At 42.7% G+C, this 20,921-nt stretch overlaps 1 protein-coding gene across 3 annotated transcripts in view; it reads left to right on the top strand.

Moving 5' to 3' along the window:
* Positions 1–20,921, top strand: part of mib2 (MIB E3 ubiquitin protein ligase 2) — a 254,519-nt gene that overhangs the window by 141,879 nt on the left and 91,719 nt on the right. The window lies entirely within an intron of this gene.

Raw genomic sequence — 20,921 nt, 5'->3', positions numbered from 1 at the left:
ATTAAACTGTCCAAAAGGCTAGAGCCTTGGGTCATGTGACCTTCTCCACAGTGACTTCAGAAAAGGATGTTTATCCAATGTCTGGAATTGGCTTTATTTTCAGGACTGATAATGTCTCAGCCAATATGGGTTGAAAGGGGTGCCATTTATATTGAGTGTCTGGCGTTTGGGAAGCCATTGCCACTGACTCCGCTAGCAAGATTGGCTTATCAAATGCAAATGGCCTTCCTGTTTGAAATTGGTCTGACCCTCCCCAGGCTGTCTATTAGTAGCTCCTTAGGCATAACAAGGCGTGACATTCCCAAAACTGAGAGGAGAATTATTTTATAAAAGCAAAATGCTGCGGATGCTGGAGATCAGAAACAAAAACAGAAAATGCTGGAAAAACTCAGCAGGTCTAGCAGCATCTGTGGAGAACGAAACAGTTAACGTTTCAAGGATATATGACCCTTCTTCAGGAGAATTCTTTTGTTCTGGAGATCGCTGGGGATAACTCCCAGACAGAGGGTCCACCCATCTTATTTGTCTTTATTCAGCAGAAAAGTGCAGTTTAAAAATAAGAAATAACACTAAGAATAAAGTTTTAAGATATATACAGGATTGAAGTTTCTTTTCCATGACGGCAGAACCCAACTTCTGGCTAAGCTTAGCCAATGATCAATTGTGGAATCGTTTTGGTCGTCTTAACTCAGCCACTCACTGCTGAAACTTTGAGAGGCTTAAAAAGAGGATCTTGATATTAGAGATGAAGTAGTTCGGATAATGCAATTGTAAAATATTAGTTTATAGATTTTGTAGGGCCAAGCAATTTACAACAATATTTTTGCCTTTTATTTGAATGGAGGTAGAATTCAGGAAAGATGATTTTGCTGAAGTATTTAATTCATTTGTATGGTAATTGATGTTAAAATGAACACTGTTAATTTATTAAATATAATTATTGTTGTGTATGAATTATCATGTTAAAATGGAGAAGTACATTACATGGCACAGGAATGTTAGAATTGTGCCCCCTGCATGCTGGAGGTATACACAGAAAGGACATTGAAGGCTCCATTTTTCCATAGTCTGAAGATAGGAGTAAATGAGCCACACGTGTTGGAGTGGAAGTGGAGTGGAATGTAGAGAGTCAGGTTGCATGTAAATGTTGGGTTTTTAAAGCAAAGTATATTCAAACCAATTTAAAATTAAACGCATCAAGATGAAAGCTGGTTAAGGTGTTAATGGGCTCAGCTCTGAAGCTGTTGCCCCAAAAGATTGATGATCATGAGCTAGTCCTTAGCTCACCTTGGTTGTTGGTAGAGGTGTCAGCTGTAGCTCAGTTCATAGCACCCTCGCCTTTGAATCAGAGGGTTGTGGGTTCATGTCCCACTCCTGGAAAACCAGGAACTGTGATTGTACTCAAAAGAGTTGCAATCTGTGACTGTTGATAATTCAAAAGAGTTTGGTTGTTGGTAAACACCATGCACTCAACACTTTAGGAGGTACTTGGCCAGTATTGACTACCATTGGCCGAAGAGAGGAAGATAAAAATAGACACAAAAAAATACTTTGACGGAAGAGGACACTGCTTAGGAGGGCTTTTGCCTGACTCAGAAAATGGAATGTAGATAGGTAGTTAGAATTTTTCTTAAGTCAAGATGACGACTCACTGGGCAGGTATAGTGCTTTCATTATTATGCAAAGACAAATTGTACTGATTAAGCTAAATGATCCTGATCAGATGTGTTGCTCTGCATGTTCACTTGCTGCAGAATAAAGCATTTTGAGTCATATGCGGTCTCATTTTACTAAGTGTTTTCTGAGTCCATCTTTGAAATGGTTGGAGAGTTGCATGTGGGGGTTACATGTGAAGGACATGAAATCCATTTAAAATCGCAGGGCAGTATTGTTGTTGCACCCAGACAATATTGTGGACCACTCAATTATATAGTTAGGCAACGGTGTACCCCTAAACTAAATGAGAGATACTCGGACCGCTTACGGGTGTGACCAGCAGCGTGGCAGAGAGGATGTCTTGGGCAGGACAAACTTGTAGCGTTGGGGTAGATCATTGAAATACAATGAAATCTGCATTCCATTTCATTTCCAGAGACGGAGTACACGGGAGCAGTTTTCGATTTCAACTGGTGAATGGTTTGAAGTGTAAATCTGTTGCATATGTTTTGAACTATTGTGACATTAAGTTTATCACATTGCAGCCTACTAAAAGCATGTTATAAATACAATCCTGGTATCCATTTTTCTTGCTCCGTTCATACATTGCTATTACCGCAAGGTTAGATGTGTTTTTATTATGTATTCCCCACAGCCAGAAAATGCAACCGATGGTCTTCAACATTTAATCCTCCTGTAAGTGTGTTTGTTTTTAAATTCTTTTTCATTCTTCCAGCCTGCCTGCTTTTCATGATTTATCAAGCTAAGCCCAGGATGTTGTCTTTTTACAGGGGAAGAGACAGGGAGTTAAACCTGAACTTTTCTACCCTGTAAATTGTAACCCAATCAGTTTAGGAGGAAAAAAGTTCAGTATTAATATCTCATTTGTTTTATCCTATTTTACGGATGAAATTAGTGCCAGCTCCAAACATCAAGATTGTTCTCTGGAGTATTGTAAGCAGTGGAGCAGAATGCTAGAAGCCATATGAATGCCATCTGTCATTGTGGGATTCATCGCTGAACCTGTCACATTGTGATTTATGCATGGCCAAGGTACAGCAAGCACACCGGGTCTATCAGGAAATTTCATTAGAAAAAGTCCACCAGAGGAAACAAAGATGTTAAGGCAATGCTGTGATACTGACCTATATATTTTGAGGTTAGTTAATACAACAACAACTATTTGCATTTGTCATAGAAGCATAGAGCTTTAGGGAGCAATTTCCAGAGCTTAGGGCCTTGGCAGCCTAAGACTTGAACACCAATGGCGGAGCGATTAAAATCAGGGGTATTCATGAGGCCAGAATTGGAGCAGCGCAGATATCTTGGAGCATTGTGGGACTGGAGGAGTTAAACAGAGATGGAGAGGGGCAAGGCAATAGAGGCATTTGAAAACAAGGGTGAGAATTTAAAAATCGAGTTTTAAAATTTGTTTTTATTATTCAACTTATTAAGATTACGTTTTTTAAATTGTTGCTTAACCTGGATAAGCCAGCAAACACAAAGCAGGAATTTCCTTGCCAAGTTGGAAATCCCTGCAGCTTTATGTAGTGCATATATTTTAAATGAGAGTTCAAGAATATTCTGAAGAATTTGTTCTACTAAGTATTTATGATTGGCACCTAGTGTCACACCATATATTAGGTGTGCTGTCCAACATGGTTCTACAATAAGCATATTATATAATAAAAAAATTTGTAGCTGGTACTCCTGCTGTCGACAGATTGCAATGGTGTTGGGGATTCCAGTTACCCTGTGTTATGATCCCAACTGATGTTACCACTGGACAAGCCGGGTCCCAGGATGGAACCTGGCTTGATAGATCCTAACTTTTATTTTTTGTTTAGATATGTGGAGAGTGGCTACTGAACAGAGACACAGGACTCAGCTGATGAACTTTTAACAAAATAATACAACATAGAAACATAGAAAATAGGAGTAGGTCATTCGGCCCTTCGAGCCTGCTCCGCCATTCAATATGATCATGGCATTTATTCAACAAGAAAAGATGAACTATATTACAGTACTCCTTCACCCACAACTATACCTTTACAGATTTGCAAGGATAACACAAGTTACAAAAGCTATCTTATGCTCAGATGTTCACAGTAAGTACGCCGTCCATGTAAACCAATAGGCGACCTGTGGCCAGGCATACCACACTCTGAAACCAAGTGACGAGATGCGACCCCAAAAAGATGCTATGGATCTCTCATCAACTCCCCCCAGGCACTTGTCACATCATGAGCCAATCGGTCTCACTGAAATCTGTCTTTCACACGAGGGTTTCCAATCTCCATCCTTGAAGAGCGCGCTTTGGAATCTTCTCCCAAACTGACGCTTTCTTTCAGACACCTTCCACAAGGGTCCACCTCCAGGGTTTCGAATTCTCCTTCTGATGTCCCTCTCCCCTGGATCACCTGTATTCAAGCTTTCTTCCACGCACCCACTCTCCCACTCAGCCATGCCAACAGAACATCATTGCTTCACATGCCCTTAATAAAGAGTTACAGGCCTTTAGCTGTCCCCTTGGGTCTTCTGGCTTCTCGCAAACTTATATTTTCTTTAAATCTGTGTCCTGCAGCTTCCTCGCTTTGAGCCTTTATCTGCTCTTCACTCTTAACTTCACTTAAGACCTTTTCCAGGTTCCTGTTCTTTTTCTTTGGATCAGCTGTCCACTTGGGACTTTTCCTGTTCCACTCTCTGGTTTTGGGGACTTTCTTCTTTGGTTTTTGGAACCTGCTTCTTGTAGTTCCCTCACTTATCCTGCTTCTGCTGGCCTCTGCTTCCAACTTTACTTTGGGACTTGTTATCTGTCTGCCTCTCATGCTGCTCCTGCTGGCAACTCCTCTCAACTTTGGAGCACACTGGCCAACTGCACTCAAACTGAACAGAAACTATTTTTATGTCTCTGTGAGGCCTCCTGTTGCTAGGCAACAGTACAGTTTTTTTTTCTATTGTGTGTTTGTTTTATCTTCAAGAGTCGTAATTAAACTATCTCTGTTTCCTAACACCTGCGAGCTGTTGTCAATATCTGTGCCACTTTTGCCTCTCCAGATGTGGAGCTGGCTTCCTGGAAATATAATTATATTGTAAATATTTCCAGGTCTAAAATTGCTGCTCTCAAAGAGAATGTTAGGATGTAATGTGAAATTGTTATGTCATGATTTCATGAGCCTGGTTTGTAGATGCTCGAAAACCAAAATTGTAGACATGCACAAAATGCCTGTCCCTATCCTAAAAGGTCCGATGGGCTCGACAGTAAGAGTGGTGACACAATTGAAAGTAAGTTATGATGAACAGGATTCAGAGTTTTGAGGCTCCATCCCAGAATAGCTCTCCCAAAATACCAAAACTATTGCCCTACAAACCTTTTTTTAAATGAAATACAGTAAGTTATTGAAATTTTCCAACAGTGCCTTAATGCGATAATGATTTATTGTGGACCATTTTGGAGAAACTGGCTTGGAGAAGCTGCTGAGGCCAACAGTGTGAGGAACGTAAATTGATGGGCACAGTTAGAATTGTATAATCACTGAAGCTATCAGGGTTAATGACTACTTCTACTGATGTTCAGCTCATTTACATTCTTAGGCTAAACACTTCTCAACCAGTTCCCAATCATCGTTGCAATGATTTTTTAAGAGAATGCAAAGAGCTGCTCCCTATAAACATTTATAAAACAAAAACCACAAGTGCTAAAAATTCCCAAATTTGAGGGATTTCATTTCTGAGGCATCCTAATCAGTGGTACAACATAAATCAGGAGAGAAGGTTTTAGCTCTTAAGTGAAACATGGCTTATTTCAACTAGGTACCTATAGACTTTAAAATTATTTTAAATGAAACTGTTAAAGTCCTTTGAGCATTCCTTGAATACAACAGGTATCATTGTAGCTTGTGCCTTTTTTGTAGGTGAGAAATGGGTGCAACAAGGTCTAATTTTATGGGGCTCTGTTCTGTGCCACGAAGGGCACCCATTTTGGGTTGGGCGATATTAAGAAACTTGTTGCTTGATAGTACAGCACTTGAATATTGCTGAAAAGGGAAACATGTTGCCAAAGCTTTTGTCTTACATGGGACCCATTTTCTGTAAACAAAAGGTATATGTTCAAGTCTTGTGCCTTTGTTGAATTACCCGGGAGCATGGGGAACCTGTAGTTGCCTGTTGCTTCCTCCATGGCAATGCATCAGCCAACCAATCAGCACCCTTTCTGCCTGTAGTATAAATTGTTGTGATCATTTGAAATTTGGCATTCTTGTGTTTGTGCTGATGAGTGCAGGATAAAAAGCTTCGGCAACATGTCTCTCTTTTCAGCAATATTCAGAAAACGCTGGTAGCCACCTAGAATAGCCTTTTGAATATGTTAATGAGCAGCCTAACATCTACTTAAGATTTTGTTTGAAATGCACCCACCCTGGTTTTTGCTTCCTAATGTGGCCTAACCAACGACCCTTAAAGTGACCACTGGAGACCACCGCCAGAAAGGTAAATTTATATTTTTTTAATCTTCATGTGATGCCCACCTTTATTTCTGCTGTCCTTTACTGGGACCCAGCTGAAAGCCACTGCCAATGAAAGGAGCTGATCCAAATTTGTCGTCATAACACTGGCAGGTCCTTGTGGCACCCATTGGCATTTGCAGCTCAAAAGATGTATGCTGGTGAGGTCCGACACCCAACATGGGGCAAATCTTGTGCTTTTGTTTTCTGACATGCATTCAGAGTGTTCACCAATCTCAGGCCCAAAAACAAGCTTGTATGAACTTGTACCTCAACCAGAGTATACTCTTGACAATACTCTGTTGATGGCACTTGGTAATTCTGCACCTTTGATTTTTCTCTTGGTTACAAGGAGTGGACACAGGGGCATGGAAAATAAAAGCCACCTCGTATTGGCCATCCAACAATGTCCTAGGGCACACATGTACATCAACATGAAGGAGCAGGACATGCATGTAAAGTGTTTCTCAGGAGCCCTAGCAGCAATTTGAAAGTGTGTTTGAATTGCTGTAGGGCCATTGAATGATCTGCCTCTAAAATAATGGAAAAGAAAAGACATCAAACTATCCTGATGTATGAATGCCCTGAGGCTATCAGTGCAACAAGGGCAGCTGGTTACTAGAAGGGAATTGCACTTTGGCTGACTCCAATCTCAGTGGAATCTGCAGGTTTCAACTCTTTCGAGTTATCAACAGTCACAGATTGCAACTCTTTCGAGTACAATCACAGTACTTGGTTTCCGGGAGTGGGACATGAACCCACAACCCTCTGATTCAAAGGCAAGGGTGCTATGAACTGAGCCACCTGCAGGTTTCAAGGAGCCCCCATTAAAGCAGCCTGATGAATATTAGGCAGTAATTAGTGCCCTCCCATCAGGCGAGTTTGGTTGTGGCGGGCATTTGGTTGGGCGGGCGGGTGGCTGGCAGGTGCAAACCCTGCTGCTTTCTCATCTCAGGCTTGCAGACAGCCTTTCTGCCCTGCCACCAATTGAGGCCTTTAAGTTGGCAATTAATGCCCACTCGATGGCCTCATCCTTTCACCGCTGTTATTCACCCAGCTGCGTGTGGGGGGCTCGCCATACGGGAAACCCGAAAAGCAAACTGTGTTGAGGTTACTTGCGGACTTCCGGGGGAATCCTTCGTTGTCAGGCACTCGGGGATCCAGCTTCAGGAAGGCGCTGGGTCGGGGGAGCCCGCTGAGAGTCTTTGTTGCTGACTCCCCTCCCTCTCCTGTCTGGGTAAGGCCCGCTGCTGCCCAGTTAAGTGCCTGATTGGTGCTCTCCACTGGCGATCTCCGTCACCTACATTAAATTGTGCCCAGTGTCTCCAATCTCACAGAATACCTCAGAACTGTCCCAGTTATGGGCTGACCATGACACAACACTTTATTTGCTAAGTTTGGGACACAGATGGGAATTGAGTTAATGAGCATTTCAGTAGAAATGAGTATTCATTGAGTAAAATAAATGAATTGAAACATTGAAATATATTACCAACTATTTTTTGACTATAACTTGTCCTGGTGCACTTCGGAAGTGGATTTCACATCATTGAGGAACCCAAGTAACATTGTTGAATATCCATGGCTGTCACAGTGATTTTTGATACATCATACTTTTGCTAAATTATTTTTGTATTGTTGTACTGTATTAATCTTATAATTTTCATGGGATGAAATTGCTTTTTTTGGCAAGATAATGGCAATGGTGGTCCTTTCAAAGCAAAAAAGGAGCACTGATGATGGTTCATGGTTATATCAAGCAAACTAGCACACGCTATAATTATTATAGGGTTCTTTTTAATAAACTGATGACTTGTCATAACTAGGTGTCTGTGTTTATTGTTCACGTTAACTTTTTGACACTTCATTACAAACTATTAACCAGGACAAAGATGCAGCATGATTGATCCAAGGTTAATTGATACAGATCAACTGGTATTTTTCTGAACTTACCTTGTTCATAATTAGAACAGACTTGTGGTGTGAACTTTGCCTGTGCCAATTAACACTTGAAATCTTCAAAGGTTATCGAGGGTAGGTGGCACGTAGAGTTGAGGCCACAATCAAATCAGCCATGATCTTATTGAATGGCGGAGCAGGCTCAAGGGGCCGAATGGCCTATGCCTGCTCCTTTTTTTGTTATTCATTCACGGGATGTAGGCTTTGCTGGCTGGGCCACTTGTCAGCCCAAGCCTGGATATTGTCCAGATCTTGCTGCATTGGGACATGGACTGCTTCAGTATCTGAGGAGTTGCGAATGGTGCTGAACATTGTGCAATCATCAGCGAACATCTCCACTTCTGACTTTGTGCTGGAAGGAAGGTCATTGATGAAGCAGCTGAAGATGGTTGGGCAGAGGACACTAGCCTGAGTAACTCCTGCAGTGATACCTTGGAGCTGAGATGACTGACCTCCAACAACCACAACCATCTTTCTTTTGTGCTCAATGTGACTCCAACCAGTGAGAGCTTTCCTCCCCTGATTCCCATTGACTCCAGTTTTGCTAGGGCTCCTTGATGCCACACTCAGTCAAATGCAGCCTTGATGTCAAGGGCAGTCACTCCCACCTCACCTCTGGAGTTCAGCTCTTTTGTCCATGTTTGAACCAAAGCTGTAACGAGGTCAGGAGCTGAGTGGCCCTGGCAGAACCCAAACTGGGCATCAGTGAGCAGGTTATTGCTAAGCAAGTGCCACTTGATAGCACTGTTGATGACACCTTCCATTACTTTACTGATGATCAAGAGTATACTGGTGGGGCAGTAATTGTCTGGGTTGGATTTGTCCTGCTTTTTGACATACCTGGGCAATTTTCCACATAGCTGGGTAGATGCCAGTGTTGTAGCTGTACTGGAACAGGTTGGCTAGGGGCATGGCAAGTTCTGGAGCACAAGTCATTAGTACTATTGCTGGAATGTTGTCAGGGCCCATAGCCGTTGCACTATCCGGTGCCTTCAGCCGTTTCTTGATAATATGTGGAGTGAATCGAATTGGCTGAAGACTGGCATCTGTGATGCTGGGGCCGAGATGGATCATCCACTCGGCACTTCTGGCTGAAGATTGTAGCAACTGTTTCAGCCTTATCATTTGCACTGATGTGCTCGGCTCCCCCATCATTGAGGATGGGGATATTTGTGGAGCCTCCTCCTCCAGTGAGGTGTTTAATTGTTCACCACCATTCCCGACTAATGTGGCAGGACTGCAGAGCTTAGATCTGACCCATTGGTTGTGGGATCGCTTAGCTCTATCTATCACTTGGTGCTTATGCTGTTTGGCACGCAAGTAGTCCTGTGTTATAGCTTCAGCAGCTTGAAACCTCATTTTTAGGGTTGCCTGGTGCTGTTCCTGACATGCCCTCCTGCACTCTTCATTGAACCAGGGTTGATCCCCTGGCTTGATGGTAATGGTGGAGTGGGGTATATGCCGGGGCATGAGGTTACACATTGTATTTGAGTACAATTCTGCTGCTGCTGATGGCCCACAGTGCCCAATCTTGTGTTGCTAGATCTGTTCGAAATCTATCCCATTTAGCACAGTGGTAGTGCCACACAACACGATGGAGGGAATCCTCAATGTGAAGGCGGGACTTCGTTTCCACAATGACTGACTGTGCGATGGTCACTCCTACCGATACTGTCATGGACAGATGCATCTGCGGCAGGCAGGTTGGTGAGGATGAGGTCAAGTATGTTTTTCCCTCTTGTTCGCACCCTCACCACCTGCCGCAGACCCAGTCTAGAAGCTATGTCTTTAAGACTCTGCCAACTCAATCAGTAGTGGTGCTACCGAGCCACCCTTGATGGACATTGAAATCCCCCACCCAGAGTACATTCTTATGTTCGTGTGTTCTCTTAAGTCAACTGGTTGTACCGTTAAACTTGGCTGAGTCCAAACCAGATTCTTGAGATCCCAAAACTGAAGTTTAGCATTACTCTTAATTTTACAGCACAATTACAATTTAGAATAATTTACATCACAAAAACACTTGGCCCACTGCACCTGTTCCAGCTCTTTAAAAGAGCTTAAGTATATTCCCCTCATGTTTAAAATTATTTTTCAAATATTTATCCACTTTCTTTTTAAAAGTCATTATGGGTTCTGCTCTCACCATTGTCTGTGGTAAGGCATCCCATCGTCGAAACAACCTCTCTCCTAACCTCTTTGTTCATTTGTTTTGTGATGACCTTCAATATATTCCTTTTAGTTATTGACTCATGTAGACATAGTTGTCCCACTTTTGCCTCATCAAAGCCCATTGTAATTTTGAGAACCTCTTATCAGGTTTTCTCTTAGCTCCCTTTACAATGAGAAAAGCTGCTGTTACTTTCGCTTCTTCTTAAACTAGAGCCCCTAATTCCTGATTCCATTTAGTGATTCTCTGCTGTAGCCTCTGGAATGCTTTGACTTCCACCTTTTCTTAAAGAAAAATAAGTTGTCCAAAATGGACAGAATGCCGTAAACGTGTCCTCATCAATGATTTGTGTAGGTTTAGCGTTACTCCTTTGCTATGCTATGTCTCTATTTATGAAACTTAGCATCCCACTTTTTAGGTTTATTGGCTTATCGTCCCTCTTCAAACTTTTTTGCATCTAAAAGTCTAAGCTGTTCTTTTTACAGCTTTACCATTTGATAGATTTGTCTTCTCCCTATTGTTCCCCTTAACATTATAATTCATGCTGGTGAGAAACATACAATGAAACTTTTGGTTTGAAAACTAATGCAGTTTATTTCAGAATTAAATGGTTTATAATATTCTGAAAAATCAAGAAAATACATTGGGTAAAGGTTTACTGCGTGACAGGTGTAAATATTGGTGATGCACCCGTAAGTTTTCAAAAATTGTTCACAGTCAGTACCACATCGTGTTTGTTTTGTATGCCTGGCTTACAAACTAGCAGGAAAAGCAAAGAAGATTGCGGTAGTGTTCAGGGAAAGTGTGTTCCTATATTTAATAATTTCAATCCTGATCCATTGAGTTCATTCATCTTATGTCTGGTACAGACTGATAGCCACACACCCAGTGAACATTTTTTTCCACTCTGAACTATCAGTTATATCATCTTTTTATTTGTTCATGGGATGCTCACTGCGTCACTGGCTAGGCCAGCATTTATTGCCCATCCCTAATTGCTCTCGAGAAGGTGATGGTGAGCTGCCGCCTTGAACTGCTGCAATCCGTGTGTTGTAGGAACACCCACAGTGCTGTTAGGAAGAGAATTCCATGATTTTGATCCAGCGACAGTGAAGGAACGGCAATCTAGTTCCAAGTCAGGATGGTGTGTAACTTGGATAGGAACTTGCAGATGGTGGTGTTCCTGTGCATCTGCTGCCCTCCTCTTTCCCATTGGTAGAGGTTGCGGGTTTGAAAGCTGCTATCGAAGGAGCCTTGGTGAGTTGCTGCAGTGCATCTTGTAAATGGTACACACTGCTGGCAGTGTGCATTGGTGGTGGAGGGATTGAACGTTCAAGGTGGTGGATGGGATGCCAATCAAGTGGGCTGCTTTGTCCTGGATGGTGTCAAGCTTCTTGAGTGTTATTGGAGTTGCACTCATGCAGGCAAGTGAAGAGTGTTCCATCACACTCTTGACTTGTGCCTTGTAGATGGTGAATAGGCTTTGGTGGAGTGGTCAGGAGATGTTTTACTTGCAGTAGAATTCCCAGCTTCTGACCTGCTTTTATAGCCACAGTATTTATATGGCTGGTCCAGTTCAGTTTCTGGTCAGTGGTAACCCCCAGGATGTTGATAGTACCTATACCAAAGAACAACCTTGCTGAATTGCAAATGAAATAGATTCTAAATCCTCTTTTTTATATTGTAAAATAATGTAAAAGAAATAAAAATCATTGGCTCAGGCCATAAACCTGCTGCCACCAGCTTTCTTATAACTTTTTGAGCGAAATCAGCCATAAGTGTTTACAAAAAGTCACTCGTTTAATATCTCCAATACAAGGAAGTATTCAATGAATGGCATGGCACTAGGATGTTCTGAGGAACAAAGGGACCTTGACGTGTGTGTCCATAGATCGCTGAAGGCAGAGGGGCATGTTAGTGGGGTGGTGAAAAAGGCATATGGGACACTTGCCTTTATCAATCGAGGCATAGATTACAAAAGTAGGGAGGTCATGTTGGAGTTGTATAGAACCTTGGTGAGGCCACAACTGGAGTACTGTGTGCAGTTCTGGTCGCCACATTACAGGAAGGATGTGATTGCACTGGAGGGGATGCAGAGGAGATTCACCAGGATGTTGCCCGGGATGAAACATTTAAGTTATGAAGAGAGGTTGGATAGGCTTGGGTTGCTTTTGTTGGAGCAGAGAAGATTGAGGGGCGACCTGACCAAGATTATGAGGGGTATGGACAGGGTGGATAGGGAGCAGCTGTTCCCCTTAGTTGAAGGGTCAGTCACAAGGGGGCATAAGTTCAAGGTGAGGGGCAGGAGGTTCAGGGGGGATGTGAGGAAAAACTTTTTTTACCCAGAGGGTGGTGACGGTCTGGAATGCGCTGCCTGGGAGGGTGGTGGATGCGGGTTGCCTCACATCCTTTAAAAAGTACCTGGATGAGCACTTGGCACGTCATAACATTCAAGGCTATGGGCCAAGTGCTGGTAAATGGGATTAGGTAGGTAGGTCAGGTGTTTCTCGAGTATCAGTGCAGACTCGATGTGCCGGAGGGCCTCTTCTGCACTGTGTGATTCTGTGAAAAACAATTTAGGTAATTCCAAGGAAATTGGCAACAAGTGAATTGTACATTTACTGAGTTTAAATACTATCGTTTTGTTTCAAGTATTGGGTAGCTATCCAGTGTAAACTGATGTAATACCCATTTCATCCATGCCAACAGTAATTGTCCTGAATGAAAAGAATGAGGAGGTTATGATCAGTTCTTAGTAGCTAAGAGACCAGAGCTCAAAACTGCTGATTGAGCAACAGTAGGGCTAATGCATCCATTAGGAATAAAAAAGGTGTCTTGCATGTGGAGATATTAAACGAGTACTTTGCATCTGCCTTTACATAGGAAGAAGATGCTACCCAGGCTGAGGCGAGAGAGGAGGTAACTGGTACACTAGAAGAATTTATAATTGAGAAGGAGGAGGTTTTAGAAAGGCTAAGGCAGTAAGACCGGAATCGCTGCATCCAAGGGCATGAGGGAAGGGAGAATGGAAATTGCAGAGGCACTAGTGAAAATCTTCCAGTTTTCTTTAGACACAGGGGTAGTGCCAGAGGACTGGAGAATTGTGAATGTTACACCCCTATTCAAAAAGGGCTACAAGGATAAAGCTGTCAACTACAGACCAGTCAGTTTGGCTTCAGTGGTAGGAAAACTTCTGGAAACCGTAGTTTGGGACAAAATCAGTAGTCACTTAGACAAGTGCAGGATAATTAAGGAAAGCCAGCATGGATTTATTAAGGGAAAAGCATGTTTAACTAACTTGCTGGAGTTTTTTGAGGAGGTAACAGAGAAGGTTGATCAGGGCAGCACTGTTGATGTGCTGTATATGGATTTCCAAAAGGCATTTGATACATTGTCACATAACAGACTTGTGAGCAAACTTCTAGCTCATGGAATAAAAGGGAGAGTAGACACTTGGATAAGAAATTTGCTGAGTGACAGGAAACAAAGAGTAGTGGTTAATGGAAGTTTTTCAGATTGGAGGAAGGTTTGTAGTGGAGTTTCCCAGGGGCCAGTGTTGCTTTTCCTGATATTTACTAATGACCTAGACACTGTGTTCAGGGCATGATTTCAAAATTTGCGGATGATATCAAGATTGAAAATAGAGAGACAGTATAAAATAAAGGGAGAAACTCTAAAGGAGGTGCAGGAACATAGGGACCTCAGTGTATATGCACATAAGTCACTGAAGATGGCAGGGCATGCTGAGAGAGAAGTTAATAAAGCATTTAGTATCTTAGGCTTTATTAATAGGGACGTTGAGTAGGAGGTCATGTTGAACCTGTATAAGACACTAGTTAGGCCTCATCTGGAGTAATGCATCCAGTTCTGGGCACCATACTTAAGGAAGTATGTGAAGGTATTGGAGTGAGTACAGAGGAAATTCACAAGAATGGTATGAGGATAGATTGGAGAAGTTGGGACTGTTTTCATTGGAGAAAGAAGGCTGAGTGGAGACTTGATAGAGGTATTCAAGATTCTGAGGGGTATGGACAGGGTAAATTATGAAAAACTGTTCCAAATCCAGGACGCATCAAGAACTGGAGGGCATAGATTCAAAATAATTGGAAAAAGGCGTAAAAGTGATGAGCAAAACATTTTTAAACTGGAGGGTGGTTGGAGACTGGAAAAACTTCCTGAGGGGGTGGTGGAGGCAGGTTCGATCGAGGTATTGGATGGCTATCTCAAAAGAATGAATGTGCAAGGTTATGGGAATAAGGCAGGGGAGTGGGACTAGGCAGAATGCTCTTCCAGAGAGCCAGTGCAGGCTCGATGGGCTGAATGGCCTCCTGCACTGTAAAGATTCTGAGATTCTTGTTACTGTTTACAGAGAGTGCAACTTGAACCCCAGTATCTGAATTATTAATAGGATGTTAAAAATACTGATTTTTACTATGTTAGGAAGGAAACAAGGCATAGAATAAATAAAAGGTGAGGAGTACTAATGGAGAGTGGGATGGGTAAGCAGTGTAAAGTGAAGCGAGGGTACAGGTAAAGCAATGGAGTTGAGGATTGGAGAAGCTGCAGGTGGCTTTGTGGATGAGCAGATGACTAAGACAAATAAAATCCATTAGCTCCAAATATTTAGTGGTAGAAGTGAAGCTGGAGATTGCGGTTAGGAGGAAGTGGAATGAGGTTGGTGGTGGAGATGGGCCTACAGAGGAAGATTGTAATGCGGCTAAGTGATTCTTCATCCGGGGCGTCAAACAACATCCGGCTTTGGAACAGTGAAACTGACAGGAAAGATCTTTAGTGTGATTGCGGTGTCTAATTCCTAATTTGTGGTTTGGTGTCTCTTTTTTGGTCCCATCGCAATTAAAACAATTCGTGCCATTGTTTTTTGAGGCATATGTGGGACACTAATGTCATGGTCATTAGGGTACAGAAGGAGGTCACTCGGCCCATCGAGTCCATGCTGGCTCTCTGTAGATCAATCCCAGTCAGTCCTATTCTCCTACTCTACCCATCTAATGTATCACAGAATAAAGTATGGTGCTCATTTGTAGCAAATATAAATCACTGAATTGTAAACGGCTATTATAAAGGCTACATCTATGCTGAAATGCCCTGTCACAGTTGAAGTATGACCAATTGTCCTGAAGCCAAGGTGAACTCTCCTGATGTTTTGGATGCTCTCACTCTCCCCTGTTGGTTCTGTTAACATGTGGTTATGTGAATATCCACATTAACTGTCATCTCAAGTTCTCATTAGACCTGAAGTCAGTGGGCAATGCCTAATATGGTATGCTGGGATCATTTTTCTCTTTAACCTCGGGACGTTTGGCACATGTTTGGCTAATCTTGTGCAATCTTTTGGAACAAATTCAACATACTAGATACTGTGATGTTTTTATCTCACTAATTTTTAAATTCCTTCTTGGTGTGTGGGCGTGGCTGGCAAGGCTGGCATTTATTGCCATTCCTCGCTGCCCTAAGAGATGGCGGTGGCAGTCCTTAAACCATTAGGTAAAGGCTTGATACAACTGAGTAGCTTGCTGGGTTATTTCAGAGGGCAACTCCGAGCCAACCATGCTGGGATGGGACCAGAGTCATAAATAGGTAAGGATTGGGTAAGGATGTTAGCTTTTGTGTCAGCTATGGCTCAGTTGGTAGTGCTCTCACCTCTGAATCACAAGGTTCGGGGTTCAAGCCCTGCTCCAGGACTTGAACACAAAAATCGAGGCTGACGCTCCAATGCAGTGCAGTGTCAGAGGTGCCGTCTTTCAAAGGATACATTAAACCGAGGCCCCTTTTGCCTGCTTGGCACTATTTCGAAGAAGAGCAGGGGCATTATCCCTGGTGTCTTGTTTAATATTTATCCCTCAATCAACATCTCAAAAAAACAGATTATCTGGCCATTATCCCATTGCTGTTTGCTGAGCACAAATCAATTGATGCATTTCTTACATTACAATAGCGACTAGACTTCAAAAAGTATTTCATTGGCTGTAAGGTGTCTTGAGAGGCCCAGTGGTCATGCAAGCATTGCATAAATGCAATCCTTCTTTTCTTTTAAAAGACATTAGTGAACCAGTTGGGTTTTACACAGCAACCTGACAACCTCTTGGCCACTTTTACTGTTGCTGGCTGGTTCAAATTCTCAAACTGTTATGGTGAAATTTGAACTTGTGATCGCTGGATTATTTTTACAGATCCCCAGATTATTGGTCTTGTAACGTAACCGCTACATTACCATTCTATTAGATGTTACAAAGTGGTAGTGTTCTTGTGGGACGATGTCATGCTAAGCACATACTTTAATATCCCAACTCTTATTCCAATCTTAAAAATGCTGCTACGTTCGTGGATATTTCAGCAACATGTTATTCAAACTTCTGTTCAGCTCTCCAAACCTCCATTAAATTGACCGCAGGACTGAAAGTGCAAACAGTAGAAACAGATCTTGTTTGGTTTTTAAGCCGCAAATTGTTTTGATTTTGAGTTAATGGCCCTTAACATTTTGCAACAAAGGCATGTTCAGCATATGGTATTCTCCAAATACTGAATACATCTTGAATCCTTCAGACCTATTTAACATTTTGTTCCAAAATATGTCTTAGTTTTTAATCAGCTACGACATTTGTCATATTTTCAATTTACTTTTGGGATTTAATTGAAGTTTCCTCTTATTGATGGGGTATGAGGAGACAATCCCCTGAAATTATCAGTGTCCTCATTAACTAGTTACAGCCAGAGTTAACTAATGCACACTGAACAAACACGGCAGAAATTCCTGTCTTGGAGAAGGGAAGAATAAGTGATTTCAACCTGGTGTGGGGAAGGACTAAGAATTTTGAGTGTGCTTTGCTTGTGCTGTGGCCTATATTCTAGTTGGGGGAGCAGATGAGTCTGTATATCTTAGGACTGCTTGAGGGGGATGTCTGGATAAATTCCTGCACTATCCCATCCATTACCATCTCTTTAAGCTCAATGGAACTCTCCTCAGTTGAGAGACAGCATGGTTAAGGCCCCAAGTAAAGGCCCCAAGATGCAAAGAGTGGAGGGTGATCAAATTCCTCCTGGGAACTGCTTTAAAAAAGATCATTGAATCAGTCGAGGGTGTTGATACCTTTGAATCTTCAGTCCTTTAAGGGCTCTGTGTTCATCTCATCTGATTTCTCCATACAGACATGGGCTGTGGTTAGGTCTCCATCACTAACTATATGGATTCCACTCAACCACACTTCTGCTTGGTTCTACCATAATTTCAGACTCCTGGAGTGAAAGACGAACAATGGAAGCAAAATATTCTAGGAAGTACAGTAGATTTAATCTATCCTTTAAGGTACACGCTGATGAGAATCCACTATTCTGTCTTGTAATCAATAAGTAGAGGAGGAGACCTTCTTTGTCCCTTCAGGGCATTTCCAAATGTAACCAAAATCTAACCTAGCAAGCAACTGCTTTTCTCCATTCATAAGACAATACAGGAAACTCTTTCGAAGTAAGTTTTGGGAATGTAGGAATACTTCTCACAAGCAAGGAATGGATCTCCGGTACCACATCAGGAGAATAACACATAAAGAACCCACCATATAATTGATATCTGTGTGACCTGCAAGTGGTTGATGTTAATGCTATTATTACTACACAACCGCCAGCCCCATCACCATGATGATCATCCATTCTATAACACCGTTAGTGTAAAAATCTTCCTCAGATACTTCAAAGGAGGGGAATTGAACAATATAGGCTGAGGAAATCCTGTTATCTTACCTTGGCAGAATGAACTTCATGTTTTCCCTTTGATAAAGCTCTTTTCTGTTTTTTTTCAAACGGCCGTTTGACTCCAGTGAGAGCTTTTATCATGGTACTTCACACTCACTTCAGTGTTGTACTAAGAACTGTGCTTGATGTTGTTTTTTGTCAAACCACAGTGGCCTTGTTTTTTTCAAGTGGAAACATAGTTTCCTGGGTTTGAAACTATTGCTGTAATTTCCTGCTTAAAAGCTTTGCGTTTTGACCAACAAGTAGGGGCACCTGCAACTCTTAAAATGGCCCTAATATAGAGTGTATAATTGATAATTAATTGTGCTTCAGTCCACTGTAGTTCTGCTGGAACAGCCCTTCATATTATGCTATTTTCAGGGTAGAATTAAGATAAACTATAGCTTCTTATTTTAGTTAGTGATTCAGTGCATTACTGAGGTAATGCTGTGCTGTATAGATTTCCTTCTTTTAGATGAAGTTGTGTCTGCTCTCTCAGGTGAATGTAAAAGATTTCATGACCCTATTTTGAAGAAGAGCAGAGGCGTAGTTCTAATATCTTGGCTAATATTCACTCCTCAACCAGCATACAATAACAGATCTGGTCAACATCTTGTTGGTGTTGATTTGGTTTTTGCCAAACTTCCCTTGATAACAGCAGTGACTGATCAGATCTTGGCTGTACCCCACAGGAAGATCTCTGATAGCCTTGTGCTGCTCAGGGATATGATTGCCTATGCGGGGGACATGTAATGGAAAGCGTGTGGGCCACTATGTGGTGGACATGTGCTTCAAAAGCTTGGACCAGGAGAAGGCCTTTGACAGAATATCACACACCTATTGGATTTGGAATCCACAATTGCATCTAGCTTCCCTATACAAACATCGGTAGCACAGTTTCAATCAATGGGTGGGAGTCAGAAACCTTTCCGATCAAATTTGGAGTCAGGCAGGGCTGCCCCCTCTCCCCTGTCTTGTTCGTGTGTTGCATTGAACCTTTTGCCAAGTCCATCAGGAAGGATGTGGACACAAGAGGAGTGACAATCCCAGGCAGCGGAGACATTCAGGTCAAAGCCCTCCCTGTACATGGACAATGTCCCCATCTTCTGCTAGGATCTACTGTCAGTGTACAAGCTGATAAGCATCTGCAACCAGTTTGAACAGGCCTCAGGAACCAAAATAAGTTGTGGCAAGAGCTGTGGGAACTGGGCTGACCAATCCTTTGTCCCCATCATCATCAGGTCAGACTGCCTGAAGGTGCTGGGGTTGTGGTTTGGAGGGGCTGGAGCATGCACTAAAAACTAGAAGGAGTGTGTAGCCATGGTAAAACGAAAACTGGGCATGTAGGAGTGACACTCCTTTTCCATTGCAGATAAGAACCTGAGCATCAGGTGCGAGGTGCTCTCGGTGTTACCCCACTCCGGTGCTAACCCGAGCCATTCACTGCTTTATCTGGAAATCAAAAATGGACTGCAGCTGCAGGAACATGATGTACAAACCTCTAGATAAAGGGAGAAAACCAATCACCCCAATCCTGATGGTCACCTTTAAGTGCGGCTGCGACAACCTGTGGGTGGATCCTCCGTACACAAACACCAAGTGTTCACTGCATGCTAATGTTATACCTGGTCTCAGTGTTATGAAGGACAGGTCTGGCTACGCTGTTGCGGAATGCTGTATTCAGTTGGACGGTGCCATACCACTTGTCCCTTGTGGAAAAAATTATACAGAAAAACACCTTTGACCACAAGTCCATCAGGCAGTGGTCCACAGGTAACGTCCTCGAGGCTCTGCGGGAAAAACGGGTGGTTGACCCTGTTGGATGGCCCCCTGAACAGACTGTCAAAGCCATTTAGCCGAATACCTCATCAGAATTTTCAAACAAGCACCAAAAAGTAGCTTGGCTGGTATTAAGGTGGGCCCTCTCTGTCAGATCCTTCCTGTACACCAAGTCTCATCCCCTCCACATGATGCTTTGAAGCCTCTTGAGGTGGGATAGAGACCATTGTCCTCTACCTTCTGGAATGTGCTTTTGCAAAGAAGGTCTGGAGAGAGATGCAGTGGCTTTTGTCGACGTTCATCCTGAGCAGCTCTGTGACACAGGGCTCTGTGACACAGGGCTCTGTGACACAGGGCTCTGTGACACAGGGCTCTGTGACACAGGGCTCTGTGACACAGGGCTCTGTGACACAGGGCTCTGTGACACAGGGCTCTGTGACACAGGGCTCTGTGACACAGGACTCTGTGACACAGGACTCTGTGCTCAATCGGCTGTTCCCAGGGACAGACACAGAGATAAACGTCAACTGCGGCTGTAGGACCATCAACTGAGTGAAAGATGCTCTTTGGTGCACCTGAAACTTGCTGGTCTTCCAGCGCAAACAGCTGACACAGTGTTGCAGGCTGGCACGTTCCATGGTCCAGGACTATGTACTGAGGGATGCACTAAAGTTTGGGGCAGCCACTGCAAAGATACAATGGGGAGAGGCCACCGTCTAAGGCCTTTCAGGCCATAGTATACCGGGGAGCTGGAAACTGTAGAACCTCTGGGGCTGTATGCTTGATACAGACTTCATCTTGTAAATATGGACTGTAATTGTAAATGTAGTGAGTAACACAAAATATTGGAAGAAATTGATCTGGTTTGCACCTTATGTAATGTCAACTTTGAAAGGTCATGTAATTGACTTTTGTGAATTTTATGAATAAAATATATTTTTGGGAAAAAAATCAGTGACTAGACTTCTAAAGTACCACATTGACTGACGATAAAATGCTTTGAAACATCGTAGGGTGGTGAAAGTTGCTATATAAATGCAAGTCTCTTTTTTCCAGTCATCCTTATTAAAGTGTACTTTTTATTTGAATGTGTACCTGAAATCAATCTT

This window comes from Cetorhinus maximus, chromosome 15 (genome assembly GCF_964194155.1).
Source record: "Cetorhinus maximus chromosome 15, sCetMax3.hap1.1, whole genome shotgun sequence".
Lineage (NCBI taxonomy): Eukaryota > Metazoa > Chordata > Chondrichthyes > Lamniformes > Cetorhinidae > Cetorhinus > Cetorhinus maximus.
The sequence above is the reverse complement of the archived record's forward strand: the minus strand, read 5'-3'. Positions and strand labels throughout refer to the sequence as shown.